Source organism: Arvicanthis niloticus, chromosome 18 (genome assembly GCF_011762505.2).
Source record: "Arvicanthis niloticus isolate mArvNil1 chromosome 18, mArvNil1.pat.X, whole genome shotgun sequence".
Taxonomy (NCBI): domain Eukaryota; kingdom Metazoa; phylum Chordata; class Mammalia; order Rodentia; family Muridae; genus Arvicanthis; species Arvicanthis niloticus.
Genome location: NC_047675.1, coordinates 31,687,349 through 31,713,794, shown reverse-complemented (window position 1 = coordinate 31,713,794; position 26,446 = coordinate 31,687,349). Strand labels below are relative to the sequence as shown.

Below are 26,446 nucleotides of genomic sequence, written 5' to 3'. Positions count from 1 at the left end.
CATCGTCTGCCTTATAAATATCCAGGCCATTGCAAGCAAGTATTCACCACTCAGTGGGTACTGCTTTCTGGGGAGTTAAACAGATTTTGTTACTAGAATAAAAGTGGCTAATCTGGTAAGATCTGGGCATGCGTGCTGGGAGCACACATTGACCATGGGGGCCAAAGCCAAGAAATAGATTAGGGTGTAATAGAGAGGTAGCCTGACTGACTCCAATCCCCTACCCCTCTCATTAATCAGATGCTACTAGCTCTCTCCAACCCTATGTCCCTGATCCTCTACCCTTGGCTTTCCTGTTTCCTGTAGCATCTCATCTTTTGAGGTAGGCCAGGTATACTTGGGGGGGGGGGGTGTTTGATGGATTTTAAGAGGTACCTGGATTTCAGAGTCTGACACTGATCCTGGGGCTGGGTCTCAACAACCCAGTCTGGTAGGACTCTTGGAATACCAACATCTTCATCCTCCTAGGACTTGCTTGTGAATGCCCCCATCCCTTTCCCAGGGTTTTTGGGTTTTTTGTTGTTTGTTTGTTTGTTTGTTTTTGAAACAGGGTCTCACTATGTAGTCCTGGCTGCTCTGAGACTCTGTAGACCAGGCTGGCCTCAAACTCAAAAAGATCTACCTGCCTCTGCCTCCCAAGTGCTGGGATTAAAGGTATGTGCTACGACTGCCCAGTTCTTTTTTTTTTTTTTTAATTTATTTATTTTTATTTTATATGCATTGGTGTTTTGCCTGCATGTATGTGTGTGAGGATGTCAGATCCCCTGGTACTGGAATTACAATTGTGAGTGATTGACCTGTGGGTGTTGGGAATTGAACCCAGGTCCTCTGAAAGAGCAGCCGGTTCTGATGCTCTGAACTGCTGGGCCATGTCTCCATCCCTCCTCCCCAGTTCTTACCATTATCTGACTGGATACTTTGTCCTCAACCTTGTCAAACACCACTTCTGCCCAAGTACCCATCTGTGGACAGAGGTTGAGCCTCTCGAGAACTCTCAAACCTGTCATGCGTGGGCCTCTGGCTGGCTCTGAAGTTGTCCCCTTCAGCAAGAGATTCTTCAAGTGCTTTCTTGGCAGGTGACCTCTTCTCTTTTTTTCTCAGTCAAGTTTCTGACCACTCCTCTCTCATACCTTGAATCAGGACGAGGTAGCAAGCAAACCACCCGCATGTAGGGGCCCTGTGCATGAGATTCAGGAATCTGGCTGTGGTATCTAAGCATTTTGAGTGCAGAGATCACCACTGTCCTGGCTCACAGTGGGAGTTTTGAAGAACCATTTATTGAATGAGTCGGTGGATGAGGAAGTATCAGTATCCTGTTCTGCCAACACTACCTCCCCTTTCTTCTTGTCCCCACCCCACCCCATTTTTTTCCCCCTAACTTTTCTGGGAATCAAATCCAGTACCTTCTATACGCTAGGCAAGTACTCTTCTACTGAGCTACACTGTCTGTCTTTGGTCTATAGAGACAGGGTCTTACTATGAGTCTAGGTTAGTCCCAAACTCACACTATTCCTACTTCTGCCTCCTAGGTACTAGGATTGAGGGTATGTGCCACTGTACCTGGTTCCTAGCCGTCCAGGCTGTGGCCACTTGACATCTTTAAATTGTATCCTCCCTTCTCCTCTCCCACATTACCAGTGCTCTGTCATCCATTCATTGGCCAGTGACTATTTCTTGAGCACCAAGAGTTGGGCAGCATGCTAGTCGCTGGAGTGACAATGGCTTAGAGCTGTCCCTGTGCCACCACTTGGCTAATCAAGGCACTTTCTGAGAAACGTGTTCAGCTTCCAAAGACTGAAATCATGTAATTCTACTTGGGGAAACCCTCCCCTTCTACAGTGCTTTGAATAGAACCCATGGCCCAGAGTTGACTGGGTAAAAATGACCCTACCACTAAGAGCTTTATTCTTAGCCTGAACATCCCTATGTTTAAAGAGAGAGAGAGAGAGAGAAGAGAGAGAGAGAGAGAGAGAGAGAGAGAGAGAGAGAAGAAGAAGAAGAAGAAGAAGAAGAAGAAGAAGAAGAAGAGGAGAGAGGAGAGAGAGAGAGAAGAGAGAGAGAGAGAGAAAGAGAAAGAGAGATTTGCCAGGCCCAGTAGCACACACCTTTAATCTCAGCATTTGAGAAGCAGCAAAGGCAAGCAGATCTTTGTAAATTCTATGCCAGTCTGGTTTACATAGTGAGTTCTAGGCCAGTCAAGGCTACATAGTGAGACCTTGTCTCTAAATAAATAAATGAATGAATAAATAAGTAAATATTTAGCAAAAAAAAAAGTTATTTTCATTTTATGTATAGAAATGGTGTTTTTCATGCCTGATGACCTAGGAGGCCAAAAGAGAGTGTCAGATTTCCTAGATTTGGCGCTCTGGGGTTGTGAGCTGCTGTGTGGGAGCTGGGTCCTCTGCAAAAGCACCAAATGTTCTTAGCTACTGAGCTATCTTTCCAGCTCCCGAAAACCGCATTTTTAATGGGTGATTCAATTACTCTTGCATATTGACCCCTCTATTCTGTCTCTCTGTCCATGGCCACTACTCCTATGTTGACCTAGGCTACTGCTCTTTATTCTGCTCTTTTCAGTCTTCTTTTGCCACCAAAAGTTGGTCTCCATTCATCAATCCAAGCAGTCTTTTAAATCATTAACTCAGTCATAGGTTCTCCTACTTAAGAGGTTTCAATGGATCCTCATTGCTGTCTAGACGGTAACGGGCCTTAGAGAGAGCTAGCCTAAGCTAGCCTCTTCCCTTTACCTCCCGCCCATTCCTCACCATGTATGTATTACTTCTACTAAACAGCTTGTCTATAGTCCCCACCCTCTGACTGCACTTCTAACCTGTCTTCTGTTTGGTATGTTATATCTCCTACCCCAGCCCCTTAGAAAACAAATCAAATGCCGCCCCTATCTGTGCCTTCTGGTCTCCTCATTATTCAGCTGTACACCCATCTCTGTGTGTTGTTTTCTATAGCCAGACCTGTGACCACCAGGGCAGACTGCACTTCAGGGATCAGATGGCATACTTCTAAGTTTTTCTGGCTCTCCCCCCTTCCCAAGAGGCATTGAAGAAAGGGAGGCCATGGCTCTTGGAGGGCCATGGAAAGCTAGATAACTGCCTGGGTCTCTCCCCAGCCACGAGCAAACTTGGAAGGATACAGCAGAAACTCACAAAGGAGACACCTGAAGCTAAGAGAAGGCCACAATTTTCCAGGTCATGTGGTTAGGAAGGGTTAGATCTGACTTCCAAATTGACTCCCTGAGTCATAGTCAATTTTGCTCTGCCTGACTCAGGCAGCAGTTCCTGAGCACATCTTCTGCCAGGCACGGGCCTTTGAGCTGAAGCTTAGCAAGGAAACAAGGGCACTTCTAACTCAGAAGAGCTTGCATTCTTGGAGGGGTAGACTCAGGCCTGAGAAAGTCCATTTAGCAGAATCAGAGAGTGGTAAGGGCCCTTGCACACGGTGCTGCTTGCCCCTCCTTGAGAAATCATGCTTTCAGAGGCTTCCCTCATCTTCACCCCCAACTCCCCAACAGTTGCAACTCTTTGAGACACAACTTCCCCTTACTTTCTGGGAAGAAATAAAATAGAACACTGCCCGCCCCACACTGTGCTCTGGCAATGTCATTCATTTATTGGATCGATATTTACCAATTTCAGGAAATATTCAAGAACACAATCATCTTTTGGGGACCAAAGCTAAGGCCTCCGGTAGCCTTAACTCTGGTCCTACCTTTCAGGGAACAGAGTTAAGGCCACCACCATCCTTGTCCCTGAGGGCTCACAGTCAGAACAGGATTTGTTTGGATCTGTGAGTTTTTACACTTCCTGTGTTACCAAAACTAAGAATGTGTATATGTGAGAGTATGTGTGTGGGGGAGAGATTATGTGTGTGAGATTGTGTGTGTGTGCTTGTAAGTGTGAGACTGCATGTGTATGAGTGGGTGTGTATGGGTGTGTGAGAAAGATTATGTGAGAGATTGTGTCTGAGTGTAAGACTGTTTCTGTGTGTGTATGCGTGTGTGAGATTGTGTATACGTGTCTATGTGTGATATTATATGTGTGTGTGCATGTCTGTGTGTATAAGATTGTGTTTATATGTGTGTGCATGTGTGTAAGTATTGTAAGTGTGTGTGCATGTCTGTACGTAGTGTGTGTGTGAGTAGTGTGTATATAAGTATTGTAAGTGTGTGTGTGCATGTGTGTGAGTATTGTAAGTGTGTGTGCATGTGTGTAAGGTATGTGTGTGTGAGTAGTGTGTATATAAGTATTGTAAGTGTGTGTGTGTGCATGTGTGTGAGTATTGTAAGTGTGTGTGCATGTGTGTAAGGTGTGTGTGTGAGTAGTGTGTGTGTGTGTGTGTACTGGTAAGTGGAAGTTGTTAGGAAAGGGTCCTTATGAGATGTGACCAGAGGTTCCTTCGAGAGTGGGAAGCTCTTTGATGTGAGGTAGGATGGCAGCAGGGCTCAGGACAAGAGAAGGGATGCAATCTTTTTTGCTAGAAGGGAACAAAGCCCAGCATGGCTGGAGAACTATGCATGCATGCGTGCATTGGTGAAGGGACTAGTTATGAGGAGCCTTAGGCACTGAGTGAAAAGCAAGAGTAATGACAGCCTTGGCTTTAATCTGGGGGACTGAAGAGTCATGTCAGAGCTGTCCTTTGCAAGGGCCACCCAGGCAATAGGATATGTGTTACAAGGACCTTGGCTCTATTTCTAGATGAGTTGATAGTGACATGGCACTAGTTGAGAGCAAAGGAGAAAAGTAGGAGAGATTTGAGGAATATTTAGGAGGCAGGATGCAAATCGTGATGCTTCAAGGGCTCTGGAGAGAGGGAGGCATCCTAAATGGTGCAAGGGCGGGTCTTGGGCCTTGGTGTTTCCTTAATGAGGTGGAGAAGCTTGGAGGGAACTTTCCACAGGACAGCTGGACATATGGGTAGAGGAATGAGGGATCTAGGCTACAGACAGCATTTGGAAGAGCTGACAGTCAGTCATGTCAGTGAGCTGTCTAGTGAAGGATGAAGCATGTCAGGAAAGTGCTCTACTAGAACACTCCAACATATGGTGCTGATAGAGACAGACTCTTAGAAAAAGGACTAAGTGTGGGGGCTGTTATGCCCCTACCCACGCACATTCATTGACTCTCTGGACCCTTCTAGCCCCAACCTAGGTCCTTTTTTTTTTTTTTAAGGGATTGGTTCCCCCACCGACCCAAGACAGGGTTTCTCTATGTAGCCCTGGCAGCCCTGGAACTCACTCTGTAGACCAGGTTAGTCTCAAACTCACAAAGATGATCTGCCTGCCTCCGAATCCTGATTGCTGGAAGGAATTAAAGGCGTGTGCCACCACCGCCCGGCCTGGGATTAGATCTTACTTTTTACCACATATGTCGAAGGTGATGGGCCGAAGATGCTCCCCATGTTCAAGTATAACCTTAACATTTCTACCTTGTGGTTCTTGGAGAAGCTTCTGTCTGGTGCTTTAACTGTATTTATCCATTTACTCATTAAAATTGCAATTTGAGAGCTGGGCACGTAGCTCATTGGTAGAGCACTTGTCAAGCATGTACAAGCAAGGTCCTGTGTTCCATCCCCTGAGCCATTAAAAGAATGTGATTTAGTGGGCCACGCCTTTTACCCCAGCAGTCAAGAGGCAGAGATAGGCCGGGCAGTGGTGGCGCACACCTTTAATCCCCGCACTTGGGAGGCAGAGGCAGGCAGATTTCTGAGTTTGAAGCCAGCCTGGTCTACCGAGTGAGTTCCATGACAGCCAGGGCTACACAGAGAAACCTTGTCTCGAAAAACCAAAAACAAAACAAAAAAACTAATGGAATATCAAGTACAAGCCTTGTTTTCCCTGTTAACCCCCTTTGAAAAATTTACCCCAAAGAAATAGTTGTTCAAGCCGGAAAGGATATGTGCCTGAAAATGTTGTTACTTGTTTTTTCCGGCAGAGCTAGATTGATGATGTTGTGTGTAGTGACAGGTCTGGAATTTTGGCTTCTTTTAAAAACAAAATAAAACATGCAAATGTTTTTGTTTTAATCCCAGGTGTGGGATATGGGGCTCCTTCAGATGGTCCACAGCAGCTGACTGTGATTTGCCTTGTGCTCTAGCTAGGGTGGGATTCTGCCAGCTGCAGATAGTTTCTTCAGTTGTGTGATGCTTGGAATTCTGGGGATATAAATGCTAGGGACCAAAGAGGTGGGGTAATTGTTGGTTGGTTGTTGGTTGTTGTTGGTCACAGTTTGTTAAGCAGTTGTGTACAAAGAAGAAACAACAAAAAGATGAAATTAGATATCCTGACTTTGAAGATCAAACTTGCCCCAAGGAACTTGATGCCCCTAAGTAGTCTAATGATAACATCGGCTCATTTCCAACCCCTGACTTCATTCAGAGATTTCTGTCCTTTCCTCTCTGTCTTTTTCTCTCTCCCTTCTAGTGTTAGGGGGTTGAAAGAGTGGAAGAAAGGAGATCCCACGAGGCAGCCAAAGATCATCGATCATCGTAGGCACTTTGTGGCCAGTGGGAAGGGAAGGTCAGAGTAGCGGCAGGGCTGGGTGGCAAGTGAGAATTTTGTGTTTTTGAATATATTGAGAGTTTCGGGTTCCTCAACACAACAAGCACAGTGAGGTAAAGAAAGCTCTAGAAAAACCTGTCTGTGCATCCTCTGCCCCTGAGAGCTGCCTGTGACTGACTCCCTGTCCCAGTTGACCATCATGTCCCAGAGTTGTAATTTCTTGATTGAATGTTCCTCTTTGTATTTACTCATACCATGAAAGGTTTCAGCAAAGCAGGCACTTTTTTGGAAAGCAATATGGCCATTACTTGTTTGGACAGCTCTATGCTGACTTCTGCATTGGGAGGTGTTAAGTCTCTAGGCTGGACAAGGAAGCGACTCCCCTGGGAGCTCACCCAGCACACCCAGCTGTGTCTCTGTTTGAGGTCCTTGCTGGTCCAGTTTCAAACCTCCAGGGGGAGCAGTGAGCAGGGCCCTGCTGGTTTGGTATGGGTAAGGGGTGGGGTGATTGTGTCTCTCTGGAGTTGGGCTGGGCGTCCTTCCTTCCTTCCTGACTCCTTTCTCCTAAGGGACAAGTGGGAGGCACGTCCTTGCCTCTCCCAGGTCATGGGATGAGCTGTTCCCCTAGGGTCCTCTTAGGCCACGCTTCTTAGTAAAGGCTATGGAGTCTGGCACGCAGTTGTTTTCTGTGTGTATCTTAAAATCTTCTGACCCGGACTTCGGAGGAGGTGGGAAGTGTCCTAGACACCAGGCATCTGACACCCCCCCCCCCACACACACACACACTATGACTTACCAGTGAGGATTCCCAAACTGACCCCTGCCCAGTCAGGTCCAAACCAACAGGCAGAGTTGGCCTTTGGTGCCACCGTGTGGGAAGTATCCACAATGCAGTTACAAAGTTACCAGGGGTGCCCCATTAACTGAGCCCTGTCTTCTTGAATAGTGACTGGGGTCTGCGGTGTACAACCTGCTCAACTGGTGCTACAGTTCTGCTTACACTCAAACCTGGTCTCTGCTCAAGCACCTGGAACACCACCACCATGAAGACTTCCCACACAACCCAGTCCCTTTGGAGGGACACTCACTCCCTGACCGCTCACTTCAGTCCCCACTCCTTCCAGTCCCCATCTTTTCATCTTTGGAAGATTCTTCTGGTTTCTGTGACTGCTACTCTGGGAATTCTTTTTTTGTTTGTTTGTTTGTTTTGTTTTTTGAGACAGGGTTTCTCTGTATAGCTCTGGCTGTCCTGGAACTCACTCTGTAGACCAGGCTGGCCTCAAACTCAGAAATTCGCCTACCTCTGCCTCCCACCACTGCCTGGCTACTCTGGGAATTCTAATTGCTTCTCTCTGGCTAGCTCTCTTTCTGGTTCTTGGGGGCTAGGTCTCCTGCCCTCTTCTTTGGTATTCTAACAACTTCCAGGGCTTTGCTTCTGAATCCACAATAGTGTCTTGAGTTTCTCTCAGTTCCTTCACTTAGGATGACCCTTGGGTACCTCAAACTCAGCGTGTGAAGTTGACCTCATCTCCTCACAGCTGTGTTCCTCTGGTCATTCCTCTGGCACTCCACTTTCCTCCAAGTGATCCTCTATCTGGAGATAGAGGTGGACCCTGGCCACCCTTAGCCATCTCTGAAACTCTGTCCTTGATTTTCCTGATTTACTCCACTTTTTCACAGGATGGATTCCCTCTACAGGTTGGATCCTGCCCCTTCTCACTTTCTTACTGATCCCTCACCTCTGGCCAGTTCCACAACAGGAGAGCCTATGTCCTGTCAGACTGATCTTCATGTTGTCTGTCTTTGCACAGGATGGTCTGCGCACCTGAATGCTTTCTCTGCTCTCATTTCCCTGACTCATACCAGCTTACTTGTTAGCTCCCACCTGGGGTGCCAGTGCCTTTTGGATAGTTTCTATGGATTCCAGGCTTGGTCAGGCTTGGTCCTTTGTCCTTAAGATGTCCTGAATTTGTTTCATTTATCAATACCCTGAACTTCCTACTCCAAGGCCATAGCTAGGTTGAGTCACATGACTGCCCAATTTCCTATCCACAAAAGACCCAGATATCAAAAACCAGTGAGTCCTAAGGATAGGGAGGCCACAATTGCTGGTCATCACAGTAAACTAGTGGCCAAGTTGAGCTGAGACCTAAGTTCTTACCTTCCTCTCCCGAGTTTCTTTAGTCCCCAAGATGCCATTGTAAACTGAGGATCCTTGAAGGTCTGATAAGACTGGACAGGAAGAGAGTTGTTCTAGGTGCTCTTGGCCCTGGACAGCAGCCATCAGTTCCAGCTCATTAGAACTCAGGGACTGTCCCAGGACACCAAGGGAGCTGGTATAGTGACCACAGGTCAACCCATCTGATGAAATCTTTGTGAGGCTCCCTTTGCCTCCAGGGCTATGCAGTGGGAGTGCTGGCCACACGTCATTCAGGGAGGGCCTGAATTCCTAAAGGTTGCTGGTGGCAGCAGTTATGGTCCCCAGGTTAATTATTTCTAATGTCATATAGAAGAGAATGTGCTGAGCAGGACTTCCCCCATTCAGCCTTGGCCTTGAAAGGCACAGATCTTCCCAGACCTATTCTCCCCACTACCAGGCTAGAGTTTAAGGTCATCTCAGTATTTTCTCTGGCCTCTGAACCGTCACTGTGCTCCATACCACGGGAGCTCTCGCCTGAGAACTCATGATCCTACCTTGGGTTTGGTTTTTCCAGCCTTTATTTTTATTTTTATTTATTTATTTATTTATTTATTTTATTTATTTATTTTTTTTGGCTTTTCGAGACAGGGTTTCTCTGTGTAGCCCTGGCTGTCCTGGAACTCACTCTGTAGACCAGGCTGGCCTCAAACTCAAAAATCCGCCTGCCTCTTGGTTTGGTTTTTCAAGATAGGATTTCTCTGTGTAGCCCTGGCTGTCCTGGAACTTGATTTGTAGACCAGGCTAGCCTTGTGCTCAGAGATCTACTTTAGTGCTGGACTTAAAATTATGTTCCTCCATGCCTCGCTCTACCTGGCGTTTTTGATACTGCTGTTGTGTCTTCTGCCTGCCCCTTGGGTGGACCCAGTTCTTTTGTTCAGAGAGCTCAGTAAACAGAACCAAAACACTCTGTGAGTGAACAGAAAGCCAAAGAGGATGCCGCCTGGCACTTAGGAAGTGCCTCTTCCACCTTAACAAACTTATGAAGCAAAGAACCAAAAATAGAACACAAAGGTTCCACTCAGTTTATTCTTGTACCTCTGTTCCCCAAACTGCCTTCCTTGAAGTTCTTTAGAACAGACCCCCAAATCCCCACAGTTGCGTGTCACCCATCCCCTCCCTAGCCCCTCCCCGCCCTCCCCATCAATCCTTCCTCCTTGTCACTTAATATGAGTGTGTGATGCTCAACAAATAGCTGTTGTGAGTGGCTAGAAGCCTGGGGCACCGAGATGTTTTCTCGAAGTCTCCTTACCTTCCCCAGATGGTGCCATCATTGTTGCCTGTTACAGATGTACAGAGTCCTTCTCATCTGAGCTGCCAGGATTCACATGCTTTCTCTGGTCTTCCTTAGTGCTGTTTTTCTCCAGTTTCCAGCATAGCTCAGTGGCTTGACAGCTTCACACTAAAATGGAAAACTTTCCCTGAGATTCCTCCTTGCTTACTTCCTGGAGTCTGCTTTCCATCTCCCTTGGCCTGCAAAGCCCATGACTCATTTACGCAGCCAGCAGTGCCTCTCCACTGGGATTTCTCACAGGAAACCTGAGAGCAGTCCAGGCACTGATGTTCTCACTCTGCCCACTCTTGGCCCTGGCTTTTCTTATCTAAAACCCTGAGTTGTTCTACCACGAGAAAGAGGCTGGAGTTGTTAGTTTTCCCCTAGATTTAGGCACCCTCATTAAAACAGGGCCTTATGTCCTCCAGGGGCCCAGGCTGGAGCTTCACAGAACTTCCAAACCCCTCCCAACTTCCAAATCCTGCACAATCACGGAATCCTCTTTGTCACTGTTTCTGCATAATGAGTCTCTAGATCTCCCTGGAAATCTGGACAACTATAGGAATGTTTCTAATACTTTCAAAATGTGGAGCGTCTTATCCTTTCTAGGCATCCATCACACACACACACACACACACACACACACACACACACACACACACTTGTGCTAGCTTTGAGAGAATCTGTGACAGCCGGGTGAGGGGTAGGGTGTGATTTTGATAGAATTGACAGATGGGGTTCATATCTAAATGGAATGTGCAACATCTCAGAAAGTGCTGGAAAGACTGGGGAGTGTTTCTGTTGAATTCCTGAGGGTTGTGGAAGGCCCCAGTGGAACTTTAAAAATGCTTTGTTGTTGCTATTGTTTTGCTGACAGAGTCTTGCTATGTAGCCCAGGCTAGCACTATATTGCCCAGGACAGTCTCAAATCCCTGGCAGTTTCTGTATCTCAGCCTCAAAAGTGCTGAGATTACAGGTGTGTGCCCCACACCCAGCTAAAAATATGTTTGACAAATATATTGGTGAAAGAAGGCAGCTCAATGAACCTGGGCAATGAGTTTAGCTTAAATGAAGCTTGAAAAGCAGCTTTGGAGTTCACTCTTGTTTTCATAATTAATAACACCCAGTAACAATAACCATAGCTTTCTTCTAGTACTAAGGATTGAACCCTGGACTTTGGGCATACTAGGTCAGTGTTCTGCTACTGGATTAGATCCCCAGCCTTATTTTTATTTTGAGACAAGTTCTTACTAAGTCACTCAAGTAGGTCTTTTACCTTCTTTTCTTTTCTTTCTTTCTTTCTTTCTTTCTTCTTTCTTTCTTCCTTCCTTCCTTTTTTCCTTCCTTCCTTTTTTCCTTCCTTCCTTTTTTCCTTCCTTCCTTTTTTTTTTCCTTCCTTCCTTCCTTCCTTCCTTCCTTCCTTTCTTTCATCCTTTTTTTTTTGACAAGGTTTCTCTTGTGTAGCCCTGGCTGTTCTAGAACTCAATTTGTTAGAACTCAATATGTAGACCAGGGTAGCCTCAAACTCAAAGATCACCTGCCCCTGCCTTCCAAATGCTAGGATTAAAGGCGTATGACATCATGACCAGCAGTTCTTGAACTTCTACTCCTCCTGCCTCAGCCCCCAAGTGTCTGGGACTCCATGTACATACCACCACACCTGGTGACACTTTTAATACCTTTCAGACAGAGCCATGGCCCCTCAGCCACCTGCTTCTTTCACCCAAGTGGATGCTGTTAGAAACAAACCAGACAATGAAGGCGGAAGCAAGGAAAGTGCTATGAGTTTGAGGTCAGCCTGGGCTACATAGTGGTGCTAGACTAGCTAGGGCAAGATCCCATCTCAAACAGAAATCCCCAAAACAATGAGAACCAATACCCTAACAAAATGGAGAAAGGAGACCATGAAGAAAGAGCTCTCACGTACACACATACTTTGATAAAAACTATTATAATCACTTCCTAAAAAAAAAAAAAAAAAACCTACAACCTTGCACAAAGGTAAACACACACACACACACACACACACACACACACACACTTCTATAAGGACACTTACCTTGACACACTACAAGGCCTCTTCAGCTTTGAACAAAGGCCAGCTAGTTGATGATCATTGTAGCCAGACAATTGTTTCCAAACAACTTAAGATACTTTGTGTCGCCTTTACAGATCTTTGTCTTCCCTTGTCTCTTTGGGCGTGCATAAGATTCATTATTAGCATGCATAGTCTGGATTATAATTTCTAGTTTATTCTTTTGTTGTTTTGTTTCCTTCGAGACAGTGTCTCTCTATGTAGTCCTGGCTGCCCTGGAATTCCGTATTTATACCAGTCTGCTCTCAAATTCACAGAGATCTACCTGCCTCTGCCTCCAGGGATCTGATTTTAGACATGTGCACCACTGTGCCCACCTTCCTCTGCTTATTTTTAAATATATCCATTTCTTTGGAGAACTACTTTCTGGATATTATTTCAAACTGACACAATTTCTCTGCCTTGATCTTGAAACATTTACCCAGGATGCAATTTGTGGGACTCAGTGGGGAAAGAAAATGCAAAGTATCTCATTCAATAGATTATAAATTCTCATTAAAAAAACCAACAACAACAACAACAAAACCCCAAAAAGCTGGGCAGTGGTGGTGCACGCCTTTAATCCCAGCACTTGGGAGGCAGAGGCAGGCGGTTTCTGAGTTCGAGGCCAGCCTGGTCTACAGAGTGAGTTCCAGGACAGCCAGAGCCATACAGAGAAACCCTGTCTAGGCCAGCCTGGTCTACAGAGTGAGTTCCAGGACAGCCAGAGCCATACAGAGAAACCCTGTCTCAAAAAGCCAATCAATCAATAAAAATAAAAAATAATAAAAAAAAACAAAAAATATTCTCATTCAATAGATTATAAATTTCAAGATAACAGTAGCAGAGCATGAAATTAATTTGTGGGTCTCTTTGGAGCTTGGAGCCCATGCAATTACATAGTTACTAAATGATATTGAGAGGCTAAGTGATCTCTGATACACACATGGACTAATGTACAGTCTGTCTACATGAAAGCTGGTGATGTGTGTAAAATATTATGGGATCTGTGCCTGGGTGCTCCTGACTGATGTTTACCAAAACCTAGAGTGATGTCTCTGTATTGCAATTAAGTCTGTCTCTGAGAAGCAGCGCTGCAAACAGGGTCTGAAGTAAGTTAGCATAGAGTTTTGTTTTTTTAATTTTTGTTGTTTTCTGGAATTTGATGAGGAGCCTGGAGAAGACAAAGTGGGGTGAGGGTGGGGGGGTGAGGGCAGAGGGGGTGAGGGTAAAAGAAGAAAGGAAAAAAATAAATAAAAGGAGGCTGATAGGAATTCCCTTCTGCCAGATTTGTGGGGTTTTCTTTGTTTTGTTTTTGTTTGACTTTTCTCTCTTCTGGGTTTGGGCACCAGATGAATGGGGGAAAAAAGAAAGAAAAAAAGGACATGACTTCTCCAAAAGGTTTGAGGTTTTTATTACAGATAAAAGGGAGAGTACAGGCAGAGGCATCTGGTAGAGTCCAGACTGAACATGCCCAGCAGGCTGAACCAGGTTGTGTGAGGAGAGGAGGAAGTGGGGAGGGGAGAGGAAGAGAGAGGAACCTGGGGCCAGAAGGACAGGAGACTAAGAGGGCAAGAGACCAGAGCAGCCAAAATGGCTGGGTTATATAGGGAAGAGAAGCTGGGGAAAAGCAGTGAAGGTCAGGAGCTGTAGAGGTTTGGGGGTGGGGTGGGGTGGGGTGGGGTGGGGGCCAGGGTATGCCAGCCAGGATGTCTCTCCTTCACAATGCTGAGTCTGGCAGACAACATCCACTTTAATATGTTAACAGGCACCTCAGTTCGACAGTTTGTCCCAGGTCTGAGACCTAACGTGTGTGTGTGTGTGTGTGTGTGTGTGTGTGTGTGTGTGTATAACTGTAAACAGAGACCATGTGACAAGGCTCTGGTTAAGTTCCAAAAGGGAAGTTCAGGTAAACTTGTAGCCACAAGGGGGCGTGGATTTACATTCAATTAAAAACCGACATAATTATTATTACCTACCTAACATATATAAAATATGATTGACTTCATTATGAAAGCAATATGGAGGTGAGGCTGTAACACAATGGCAGATTACTGTCCAGCATGTCTGGGCGCCTCAGCACTAAACAGAAGGAGGAGAAGAAGGAGAAAGAGAAAGAAGAGTCAGGAGTGGTGGGACATGCCTATAATCACAGCAATTAGGGAGTGGAGGTAGGAGAGTCAAGAGTTCAAAGTCATTCTTGGCTATATAGAAAATCTGGAAATACATACATACATACAAAAAGAAGACAAACCCTTAACTGCAGCAAGATGGACAGATGATAAGCAAGTATATATAGTACATGTGTAGTAAGAGAACAGTTAATTTTTTAATTTTTAGACTGTTTTGGTTTTGTGTGTGTCTGTGTCTATGTTTAGGTGGGAATATACAGGTGTGTGCAGGTGCAGGCCCAGAAGAGAGAGTAAGATCCCTGGGAGTTACAGGCAGTTGTGAGCCTTGTAGTGTGGGTGCTGAGAATAAACTCGGGTCCTCTGGAAGAGCAGCATGTGCTCTTAACCACTGAGCATCCCTCCAGCTCTACTTCAGTTTATGAAAGGATCTAGATAGTAGGTTAAAAAAATATGTACTATTGTAATGGTTTGTATATGGTTGGCCCAGGGCAGGGAGTGGCACTATTAGAAGGTGTGGCCCTGTTGGAGTAGGTGTCACTGTGTTTAAGATCCTCATCCTCCCTGGGAGTATTCTGCTAGCGGCCTTCAGATGAAGATGTAGAACTCTTAGCATCTCCTAAACCATGCCTGCTTGGATGCTGCCATGCTCCTGCCTTGATGATACTGGACTGAACCTCTGAACCTGCAAGCCAGCCCCAATTAAATGTTGTCCCTATAAGGGTTGCAGTGGTAGCACATGCCTTTAATCCCAACACTTGGGAGACAGAGGCAGGCGGATTTCTGAGTCTACAGGCCAGCCTGGTCTACAGAGTGAGTTCCAGGACAGCCAGGGCTATACAGAAAAACCCTGTCTCGGAAAAACAAAACAAAACAAAAAACAAAACAAACAAAACAAAAACAAAAAAAGAGTTGCCTTGGTCATGGTGTCTGTTCACAGCAGTAAAACCCTAAGACAGAAATTGGTACCAGGGACTAGGGTATTGCTGTAATAGGCCTGACCATGCTTTTGTTTGGAAGAATGTGGACTTTGGATTTGGAAAGCAGTGGAATGCTTTAAATGAGGCTTAATGGGCCATCCTAGTAGGAGTATGGAAGACTTTGTTACTGAGAGTGATTTGAATTGTGCAGACCTGGCCCAAGAGGCTTCAGAGGAGAAGAATTTCAGTATGTGGTGTAAAGACTGTTTTGTGGTATTTTGGTGAAGAATGTGGCTACTTTTCTGATGTTGTCTAAAGAGTCTGCCTGAGGCTAAGGTGAAGAGACCCAGATTAATTGCATTGACAAAGGAAGTCTCAGGAACACCCTTTATAGACTTTGTTCTCTGATTAAGTCTCTTGAAGAACATTTTAAACAAGTGTAGCAAGCTGAGAAAGGAAAAATATAAAATATATGGTTCAAGTATTAAAGGGGCACCAGGATGTGAAATGGAGCAGAATCCTGTGTTCTTTTTTTGTTTGTTTGTTTGTTTGTTTTTGTTTGTTTTTTGTTTTTTGTTTTTTTTTTTTCTGAGACAGGGTTTCTCTGTATAGCCTGGGCTGTCCTAGAACTCACTCTGTAGACCAGGCTGGCCTCGAACTCAGAAATCTGCCTGTCTCTGCCTCCCAAGTGCTGGGATTAAAGGCGTGCGCCACCACAGCCTGGCGAATCCTGTGTTCAAGAAGATAATAAATTAAGGGATTGGAACTTTAGGAAAAGATCCTACCCAGCTAAAGTTAGATCCCAGCATGGTGGTAAACTCCTTGAATTCCAGGAGATAAAGCCAAGTAGATCTCTGAGTCCAAGGCCAGCCTGAGACAGAGTTCTAGGTGAAGAAAAGCTTAAATCCAGGCATGATGGTACACACCTTTAATCCCAGGAAACAGGCTTGCAGATCTCTTGAGTTCAAGGTCAACCTATAAAGCAAGATCCAAAGTTTAGGCAGTGAAGGAGTTGGAAAAGAGGAAGCTAGTGATGATGTAATAGAACAAGGGGGCATGTTTCAGATCCTGCAAGCAGCAGACTAGGCAGCTTTGGCCATTTGTCTCTGGCTTTTTAGTCATGAGGAGAAGGAGACTACTGGGACAATTGATGCTGGTTAGCTGGAGCGAAGAAATTAGTGATTCTTAAGAAGAGACCATCGCTGGAGGATGGCTCAGAGGTTCAGAGCACTGACTGCTCTTCCAAAGGTCCTGAGTTCAATTCCTAGCAACCACATGGTGGCTCACAACCATCTGTAATGGAATCTGATACCTTCTGGTGTGTGTGAAGACAGCTACAGTGTACTCACATATATAAGATAAATGAATCTTAAAAGAAAAAGAAGGGGAAGAGGAAGAGGAAGAGGAAGAGGAGACCAGCATCACTGAGGTGAAATCTTCTGGGAAGTATTTTCTGGAAGCACAAATAAGCTGTGTTCCAAAGGTAGCCAATGTTGTACCTGTGCTGCAGCTGTACTTGGTAATGTGTAAGAGTCACCCAGGTGGTACAGGTTTTGAAGGCATGAAGGGATCATGGAGAGCAGCTGAGGCTTGGCACTGTGAAAGGCCATGGAAGGCCATTGGTGAAGGTGCAGCCTCAGTTGCAGTTGACAGTCTAGGATTGAAGGGGTCATGCAAAGGAGTTGAGGCTTGGCACCATGAAGAGAGCCTACGAGAGGCAATTGGTGAAGCCTAGCTGCAGCAGAAGACCCCAGTGTATAGGAGATGCCAGCACCATGGAATGATCACCAAGAACAGCAGCAGCAGTGGAGTGATCAACCTGAGCTTAGAGTGCCACAGAGGGCAGAGCTGGAGAAGTGACAAGACCCCAAGATTTTTGAGATGCCAGAGCCATGACTGGCCTGAACTGAAACTTACTATATAGATCAGGTTGGCCTCAAACTCATGAAGATCTACTTGCCTCTGCCTCCCAGTTTTTCAGAGCTCAGGATTGAACCAAGGGTCAGTGCTGTACAAGCACTCCACTAACTGAGCCACCTCCCAGGGTTCACCCCCAACTTCTTCACAGTGAGGGCCTAAACTCACCATTACTTTACCCTGAGCCTGTCTCGTGTTAAGAGGACAGTAACACAGTATTACAGCCATCTAATAGAGTTGTTGTTGTATTATATAAAAAGTTAAACACATAGTCAGGTTGGGTGTAATGACACATAATTTTAATTTCAATGTTCAAAACTCTGTCCCAAAAACAAAAGAACTCAAAAAAAAAAAAAGAAAAAAAAGAAAAAAGAAAAAAGAGAAAGGAAAAAAAAACTTAGCATGATGGCAGTACTAATCCCAGTACTGAAGGGATGGAGGCAGGAGGATTGCTGCAAGTTTAAGACCAACCTGGTCTACAAATTGAGTTCCAGGCCACCCACAACAAAATAGAAATGAATAAATAGATTTTTTTTTTTTGGTTTTTCTTTTTCTTTCTTTCTTTTTTTTGAGACAGGGTTTCTCTGTGTAGTCCTGGCTGTCCTGGAACTCACTCTGTAGACCAGGCTGGCCTCGAACTCAGAAATCCACCTGCCTCTGCCTCCCAAGTGCTGGGATTAAAGGAGTGCACCACCACTGCTTGGCGAATAAATAGATTTTTATTAACTGAATGTGTTGGTGTGTGCTTGCAGTCTCAGGTGCTAAAGAGACTTAGGCAGGAGAATGGAATTCTTTTTTTCTTTTCCTTTCTCTCTCTTTCTCTCTTTCTTCCTCACCTCTCTCTCTCTCTCTTTTTTTTTTTTTTTTTTTGGTTTTTCAAGACAGGGTTTCTCTGTGTAGCCCAGGCTGTCCTGGAGCTCATTTTGTAGACCAGGCTGGCTTTGGAAATAACAGGGATCCTTCTGCCTCTGTTTCCCGAGTTCTGGGTTCTAACCTGTATGCTACCACACCAGCCTCCCTCCAGGATTTCAAGGCCAGTAGGGGCAGCATGGAAAGTCTTCTTGCTGGACTGTGGTGGCACACTTGGAAGACACACTCTTCCCAAGGTGGATCTCTGTGATAGAGGCCAGCTTGGTCTACAGAGGGAATTCCAGGACAGTCAGGGGCTACACAGAGAATCCCTGTCTGGAAAGGGAAGGGAAGGAAAGTCTTCATCTTGAGCCAGGCATGGTGGCCTACAGCCCCAGGAAAACATGTCGATCTGCATCATTCAACAGACCATCAACTGCTGCACCAGATTGTGGGCCAATTTCAGTGAGGCCCAGAGAAGGAGGCTTGAGTGCTCTGTATAATTCTGGAAAGTTGATCAGCTATTATGTCTGTTGGGGATCAGGTGGCACCTCCTGTACCCATGTGATATGTACAGATGAAAGCTCAATAGGAACACCTCTCTGTAGTCCAAAGATACTGTTCCAGACCTATTCTTCCTAGGAGCAAGGGAGACAGGGTCACAGAGGAGCAGAGAATATTCCTTTTCATACTAGGGTGGGTATGGTGACTAGGAGGGATGGTAAGGCCCAAAATAAGGAAAGCAAAGCAAAGCATCATCCTCCAAGGAACTTGCCCACATGGAAAACTAGGTAGAGCTTTCAATCAAGAGGGCCTCTGTGGGGCTGGAGAGATGGCTTAGCAGCTAAGAGCACTGACTGCTCTTCCAGAGGTCCTGAGTTCAATTCCCAGCAACCACACGGTGGTTCATAACCATCAGTAATGGAATCTGATGCCCTTTTCTGGTGTGTCTGAAGATAGTAATAGTGTAATCACATATAATAGATAAATCTTTAAAAAAAAAAAAAAAAAAAAAGAGGGCCTCTGTGTTCGTGCACAGGTTGAAGTTAACACAGAGTTCAGAACTTCCTGGGTTCAGGATTTCCTTGTGTATCTACCCAGATATTTTAATTGCAAATCAAAAGGTCCCACTGTTTCCCTATCGCAAATGTGGATTTATGTACAGGAGACTTTCAAGATGAAAACTGGCCTCCTCTGATGGTCCTCTGTGCTGCACTGAGTCCTGGAACTGGTGTCACTTTGCCTTCTGGCTTCATGACATGAAAGTTCATTCACATTAATGGTTTTCTTTTTCTTTTTCCATTTTGTTTGGCTTTTGGTTTTGGAGACAGGCTTTCTTGGTGTAGCCTTGGCTGACATGAATTGTTTTCACTGCTAAGCAATACTTGTTGATAGTGCCGGACAGGAGCCGATAATAAAAGTTAATATCTTTCTTTTTCTGTGACCAGACACCTGATTTAAAAAAAAAAAAAAAAAGAACAGAACAATGCAAGAAAGGAAGGATTATTTTGGCTGATGAAGTCACAGCCCACCACAGCTGGGAAGGCAAGGCTGTGGTCACATCGGATGCTCAGCCAAGTTTAGTGGTAGAGGGCAGCGTCTGGTGATCCTTGTCCTCTCACGTTCTTCTATCCGGATGGAGACCCCAGTCCATGGAACAGTACTGCCCACATTCAGGGCAGAGTCTTTCCCTTCTTAATTAAATCTCTTTGGAAACATCCTGGAAGGCTCAAAGGCATGTATCCCTAGGTGATTCTAGAGCCAATCAGGTCGATAGTGAAGATTAACTATTATGCCACTGGATGCCAGATTTCTTCCTTGGCTCATGCTCCCATGTACTAGGTAGGCATGGATGGGTGTATCTTCTTCATCCTGACTCCTGTCCCTATTTCCCAGAGTGAATAGTTTATCACCTCACTGCTACAGTCTGAGGGCTCTCAGATACCAAGTCCTGTTAAAGACAGGATTCCCTCTCACCATAGAGTCTGGTAAGTGGTCAGTTCCTGTTTATCTTTTGGTTTGCTTTTGAAGACTCCCCCACGTTTCTGTCTGCCTCGTGCAAGCTGTTTATTTAGGGAGTGAATCTTCCCAGAAAAGGAGTAAAAGAAGCAGAAGAGGGATCTAGGGAGGTGGCTCGGTAGTCAGAGTGCTTTGTGTGCAATCATGAGAACCGGAGTTTAGATTTCAGCACCTACATAACAAGCAACAAGCTGGGTATCTTGCAAACATCTACAACTCCAACTCCAAGGGATCTCCTTCTGACCTCTGCATGCACAGACACCCACACCCACATATATGGACAGAAACAATTATACAGACAATGTACACATGAGTAAAAAAAAATAAGAAGAAACAGAAGAGTGAGTAGAGAAATTCTGGGGACAGTAGTCTCATTTGGAGGCTAATTCCAGTTAGACATTACAGGGATCTAGAATTATACTCCATAGTTGGTTCTACTATGAAGTAAGAAAGTTGGCCTTATGGCTTGTGTTCTCCCCCTGGTACTATTATCCAAGCAAGAAGGGGCTCATTAAGCTAACCAAAATTCTACAAAGAATGGGCAGCTGAGAGATGCTAGTTTTGTCAATATGTGAAGTCTGGACAGTGGTGCTGTAATCCTATACTGATTGTGGAGGTAGGATGGAGAAGATTTGTCCAGATTTTCTCTGTGCACCCACACACAGACACACACACAGAGACATACACACTCAGTTTTTTTTTTTTTTTTTTTTTTTTTTTTTTTTTGGTCTCTGAACACTAGCTGCATACAGCCTATGAAGGAACTGGGTTCTGTGGGATAAAATAATAGACATACTTTTTTTTCCTCTCCCCATACAAGGAGTTAGTTCCTGCCTTCGGGTTCCTTCCTTGACTTTCCTGGATGATGGACTGTAAGCTGTAAGATGAAATAAAATCTTTCCCTCCCAAAGCTGCTTTTTTTTCATGGTGTTTTATCATAGCAGTAGAAATTCTGAGATGGGTTCTTGAATGAGGTAGGAACCCCAAATCTTCACACTTTAAAATGCCATGGCTTTCCTTAGGCCTTTCTCCCAAAAGCCCCAGAAAAAGGAATCATGCTCGCCCCTCTTGAACATACCAACAGCTTTTGCTGAAGCCTTGGGAAGAGGGACTCTTATCTCAGTGTCACCTACCCTCCTCTTTGCATACTGCCTTAAAGGATCTGCCTCTGTTTTCATCCAAAAGGATTTAAGCTTTATTAGTCAGTGGGAAACTGGGGAGACACTGATCCCATAGTGCCCCAAACAGCCCTAGTAACAGGTACCAAATGGTGCTTAAGGCTGGATCAGGAACAGCTGCTGCTGGCACTGCTCCAACTGAGTGTTTGTCACTTGATGATATCTTGATTGGACTAGAGCACAGATAAGAAAGAGCCTGCTAAACCTAGGATGGGATTGAGCTGGTGTGGAGGCTTGTATGACTCAGGCACAACCTCATCTCCTTTTCACCAGAAAAGAGACAAACAGGACAAAACAGAAAGCAAAACGTTGTAGATCCTTCATTTTTGATGAGGACACAGCCAACCCCGCTGTTCGTGAATTGATCACTCTTGTATCCTTGCTTACCACCACCTTGTCACTTACGTTTGATTTAGGTTTAAACTGGCTTAAACAGGATCATGTGGGCATGATCTTGACAGTGAAACTCAACTAAGTACACAGCCCTTGACAAAAGCTTGGCCTGTCTGTTCCCTACAGGTCAGGGTATAAAGTCTCTGATACAGTCAGGTGATCGTGAGGAGGACCTGGTGAAGAGAAAAATCCTTTAACGGTAGATCCCAGGCACGGAAGCCCTAAGGCTTTAGGCCAGAGCGTACGTGTTACTGTGAGGAACGGGAGGAAAGGGGCAGGCTGCTAAACAGGAAGCAGAGGCCCAAGGAATCATGTTTAGAAAGGATCAGGTAAGATTCTAAAACCAGCACTGATTTATTTCCAAAAATGTCACAAACCTTGCATTCACTCAGCTGGCAGAGTGCAGATACTGGAGCGTCTGAGTGACAAAGGCCTGTTGTTCAACAAGGTGACACTGTGTACTAAACCAGCTTGTGATCAGAGTTCCTTTAGTTCTTGCCCTAGTGTTGCAGCTTGTGACGGCTATTCTTGGTGGTCAAGCTGACTACACCTGGAATTAACTAAAACCCTCCAAATAGATGGCACGCCTGTGAGGGATTTCTGCTTAATTTGAAGTGAGAAGATACACTTCTAATCCAGAGCTTTGAGGTAGGAAGACACACCTTTGATCCAGATCTAATCTGGGCCATAGCTGCTGCTGGAAGCCTATATAAGGACATGGAAGAAGGAAGCTTCTGCTCTTTGCCTGTTTGCTCTCCTTTTGCTAGCAAATCCATTCCTTCACTAGCATTAGAGTCTACAGCTTTAGGATCCAGTGTCAACTGAAGACCAGCAGAGACATCTAGTCTCATGCACTGAGCAACTACTGGATTCTTAGATTTTTCTATTCATAGTCAACATTGTTGAATTATGTGGACCACAAATCAATCTCTCTCTCTCTCTCTCTCTCTCTCTCTCTCTCTCTCTCTCATGCACACACACACACACACACACACACATATATATATATATATATATATATGAAGAGATTCATTCTATAAATTCTTTCACTCGAGAGAACCCTGACTAACATACTGTTCTTCCTTTAACACGGAGGACCTCAGGCAAGGGAGGGGATTCGAGCAGGCCCAGGCAGCAGAAGGAATCTGGTCCGGTTCTCTTGACACCTGCTTTTGTGCTGAGTCATGTAAACTTTTCTATAAACTGAGACTATCATCACCTTGGTTGCCAGGCTCAGAGAAGGTCATCAGGGCTTTGTTCCTTCTTGTCTATGGTTATTCCCCTGTCCTAGGCCTTCCAGAACTGATGGGAAAAGTTGACCAAATCCACCCTCTCCCAAAGAACGGACCGGACATAAGAGATGCCACTTTTAACCTCTGCAGCACTCCAGGCTACATAATAAAATCTGTGGGAAGGGGCTGCGGACAACACAGTGGTGAGTTTGGGGTGGGTGCAAGGGGCTACGATGGAGTTTTAACTGTATCTGGGACCTCCCTAATGGGCTATAACCCTTCGAATTTTATTCCTTTTCTAGATTGCCCCAGACATGTGCTAGGCTATGTTGTAAGGGGAGCAAGGCATTTTGTGTGCTAGCACTCAGTCTGGCTGTGAAGGTGTCTTCTGATTTCTAACACTATAGCCTTGTCCCACTCTGAGGGCAGGTCTGCTCTGCTGGGTTCTAGGGAAGCTTGGCAAAGATGTCAGAGCAAATACCCTTGAATTCTATTCTTTAAAGAGCTATTAATAGCACGAGTTGCATATATTGTTGTTGTGTGACATTAAAGGAGTTTGGAGGGTTGAGTCCTAGCATCCAGACTGCGGGTGGAGGCTCTGCACAGAAGACAAGGGGAGCTGGTGATACAGGGATGAGGGAGCTTGTGGAAAAAGGAAGTAAAGGAATCCCCCTCCCCTTAAAAAAGATCTATAAGATAGACTCAAGGCTTTGAGAAATTTGCCGCCATGAAATTTCAGAAAGCAGCCATCCCCTATCATGCCCTGGAGCACAGAGGTTGCAGAAACAGACATTCTGACTTATCTTCTATTCCAAAGTTAAAAAAAAAAAAAAAAAAAAAAAACAAGGGCTGGAGGATGGCTCAGTGGTTAAGAGCACTGACTGCTCTTCTAGAGGTCCTGAGTTCAATTCCCAGCAAACCACATGGTGGCTCACAACCATCTGTGATAGAATCCGATGCCCTCTTCTGGTGTGTCTGAAGACAGCTACAGTGTACTCACATACATTAAATAATTCTTAATAAATTAAAAATTAAATTAAAAATTAAAAATTCTTAATAAATAATTCTTAAAAAAAAAAAAACAGTTTACAGAAAAAGCAGTCTATGGACCTGGCTTCACCAGGCCCCTCACCTTCCTATGTCACAGCTACAAAAACTGATTCTCAGACTTTGTGTGATGGGGTGTTCTCCTGCACCCTTTGGATGCCAACCTCTCAGACCAATAAAACTCTGCTCCAGCCATTTTGAGGCAAAACAGAGCCTCTATCCCTCCATTTTCTGTCACTGTCATTTTCTTACAGTTACTTCAGAAGCATTGATGGGTTGAAAGAGGCAGGGCATTTACACAGGAATCCCCGGGGTTTTCAAGGAGCATAGGCAACTGGTATATGGCATCCAGACCCCAAAAGGTGTTGGGTCTAGCTTCTGTGGGCTTCTCTCTGACCTTGGTTCAACCCTGCAAGTTTGCATGTAGGGCTGGCCTGTGGTTAGGTGGTCTTGGGTGAATTATAAGGAAATATATATATATATATATATATATATATATATATATATATACCATATATATGTGTTCCACTGATTATGAACAGAAACTATCCATAGGCACACTGAGGTGGGTGGGTCCCTTAATCAAGAAAGAAGCAGGACCTTTCTGGACTGTCAAGACTTTTCTGGTGAGCATCTCTAAGGACTCATGGAGACCAAGGAGCTCCAAGAAACTGAAATTCCTTATGTTCCAGCCTCAGCTCTTTCATGAATTTCATTTGCAGGCTTTCCTAAGTCCTAAGGATCTGTGGGCATCTCTGTATCAGGCACAGGCACACAGTAGGCACGAAGGGGCACTGGGTGCAGATATTTTTCTGCCTGTGATAGCTGCAGCCACCTCTCCTTGCTCATTGGCACCTGGTCTTACTTGAGGAAGTTGCTAGGGTTTGGAGTTACAAAGTGGAATGAAGATTCTCAAAGCTCAGACACATCAAAGTCTGTTAAAACTGGGGCAATTGGTGGGGGCTGAGAGATAGATAGCTCAGTTAGTGTTTGCTCTACTCCCACGAGGAGGATCTGAGTCTGATCTTCAGCCTCCACGTAAAAAGCCAGGCACACTGGCTTATGTTTATAATCCCTAGAGTTCACTGGTCAGCTAGTCTACTCTAACTGATGAGACCAGCATTACAGGGAAAGACTCCATCTCAAACAACAAGACAGCTCAGCTCCTAATGAAAGACATCTGATGTTGATTTTTGGCTTTGATATACATGTGCACACCAGACACACACACAGAGACACACAGACACACACACAGACACACAGACACAGACACACACACACACACACACACACACACACACACACTCACACTCACATTCACACACATACACTGGAAGCAGAGCCCAGTCCTGAAAGTCTGTGCAGGGCTAGACTGGAACCCTCACAATTTCTTGGGCTGTTGCTGTCGGTGTGAGTACCACCGTCAGAGATCTACATGCTTAGACATACTGAAACAGGTGCTCTTGAAATGCTACCCTCTCTAGGAGAGTAACTGTTAAGCTGTAGAGATGCAGCTCTCTTCTCCTTTGTCTTTATTGAAGCAATAAGAGGCTCCACTTTCAAGGGTTGAGGGAGGGGGTCTCAGGAGCTCTGAATCTTCCTTGCCAGTTCTAGGGATGCTTAAGATAACCAGTGGGACTTCTTTCAGCTGTTACTTGGTTTCGGGGAGGGGAAAAAAAAAAGGCTGACTCCCATTTGCTCCTGAAGCCAGGATGCTGAAGGTATATGGCATGGAGGTTGGGACCACCAGGCTTCCGTTTTGAACTGTGCAGAAGTTGTTCCTTTTGAGAGGTTCCCTTCATCTTCAGGAACCCCACCTTTAACACTAACAGAGAGGCCAAACTGTGTCAGAGGTTTCATCATAGTCTAAACTATCATAAATATACCCCCATTTGATGAAGCAGTGCCTTAGGGCATCTGAGGACCTTGCTATATTTGGGCACTGTTCCAAACAAAACTGGGAACAGGAATCGGGGATGCAACCATCTGTATCTGCCCCACTGTTTATAAATCTAAGAGGTGTTCTGTTAAGCCTCAATTGAAACCAGTCCTGCCTCTGTAGTCTTTGAGGTATATGTGGCAATATTTTTATGGTGTAAGATGATTTGAATCAAGCTTTTAGCTTATTGCAGCTGATGTTAACTCACTGGTTTTGTTTCCCTAACAGTGTTCTCCGCCCCGCCCCCCGCCCCCCCCCCACCCCCCCCAGTGCTGTTGCTGGAGCTGAACCTAAGGCTTCCTGTATGCTGGACAAGGAATGGCTCTACCACTAAACTACACAAGCTATATTCTTCACCTGTGTTCTGCTTTTTGTTTTTATTTATGTTTAAAAAATATTTATCTTACATACATGAGTGCTCTATCTGCATGTACACCTGCATACCAGAAGAGGGCATCAGACCACATTATAGATGCTCGTGAGCCACCATGTGGTCACTGGGAATTGAACTCAGGACCTCTGGAAGAGCACACAGTGTCCTTAACCTTTGAGCCATTGCTCCAGGCCCTTGTTTTTGTTTTTGTTTTGAGACAGGGTTTCTCTGTGTAACCGCTCTGGATGTCCTGGCACTTGCTCTGTAGACCAGAACTCACAGAGATCCACCTCCCTCTGCCTTCTCAGCCCTGGGATCCAAGGCATGCACCACCACACCAAGGCCTTTTTGTTTTTGAGATAGGGTTTCACTAAGTTGACCTTGAACTTGCAACC

At 45.2% G+C, this 26,446-nt stretch overlaps 1 protein-coding gene across 1 annotated transcript in view; it reads left to right on the top strand.

The window, feature by feature from the left end:
• Positions 1 to 26,446, top strand: part of Agrp (agouti related neuropeptide) — a 67,014-nt gene that overhangs the window by 32,069 nt on the left and 8,499 nt on the right. The gene's annotated exons all lie outside the window — the stretch shown is intronic.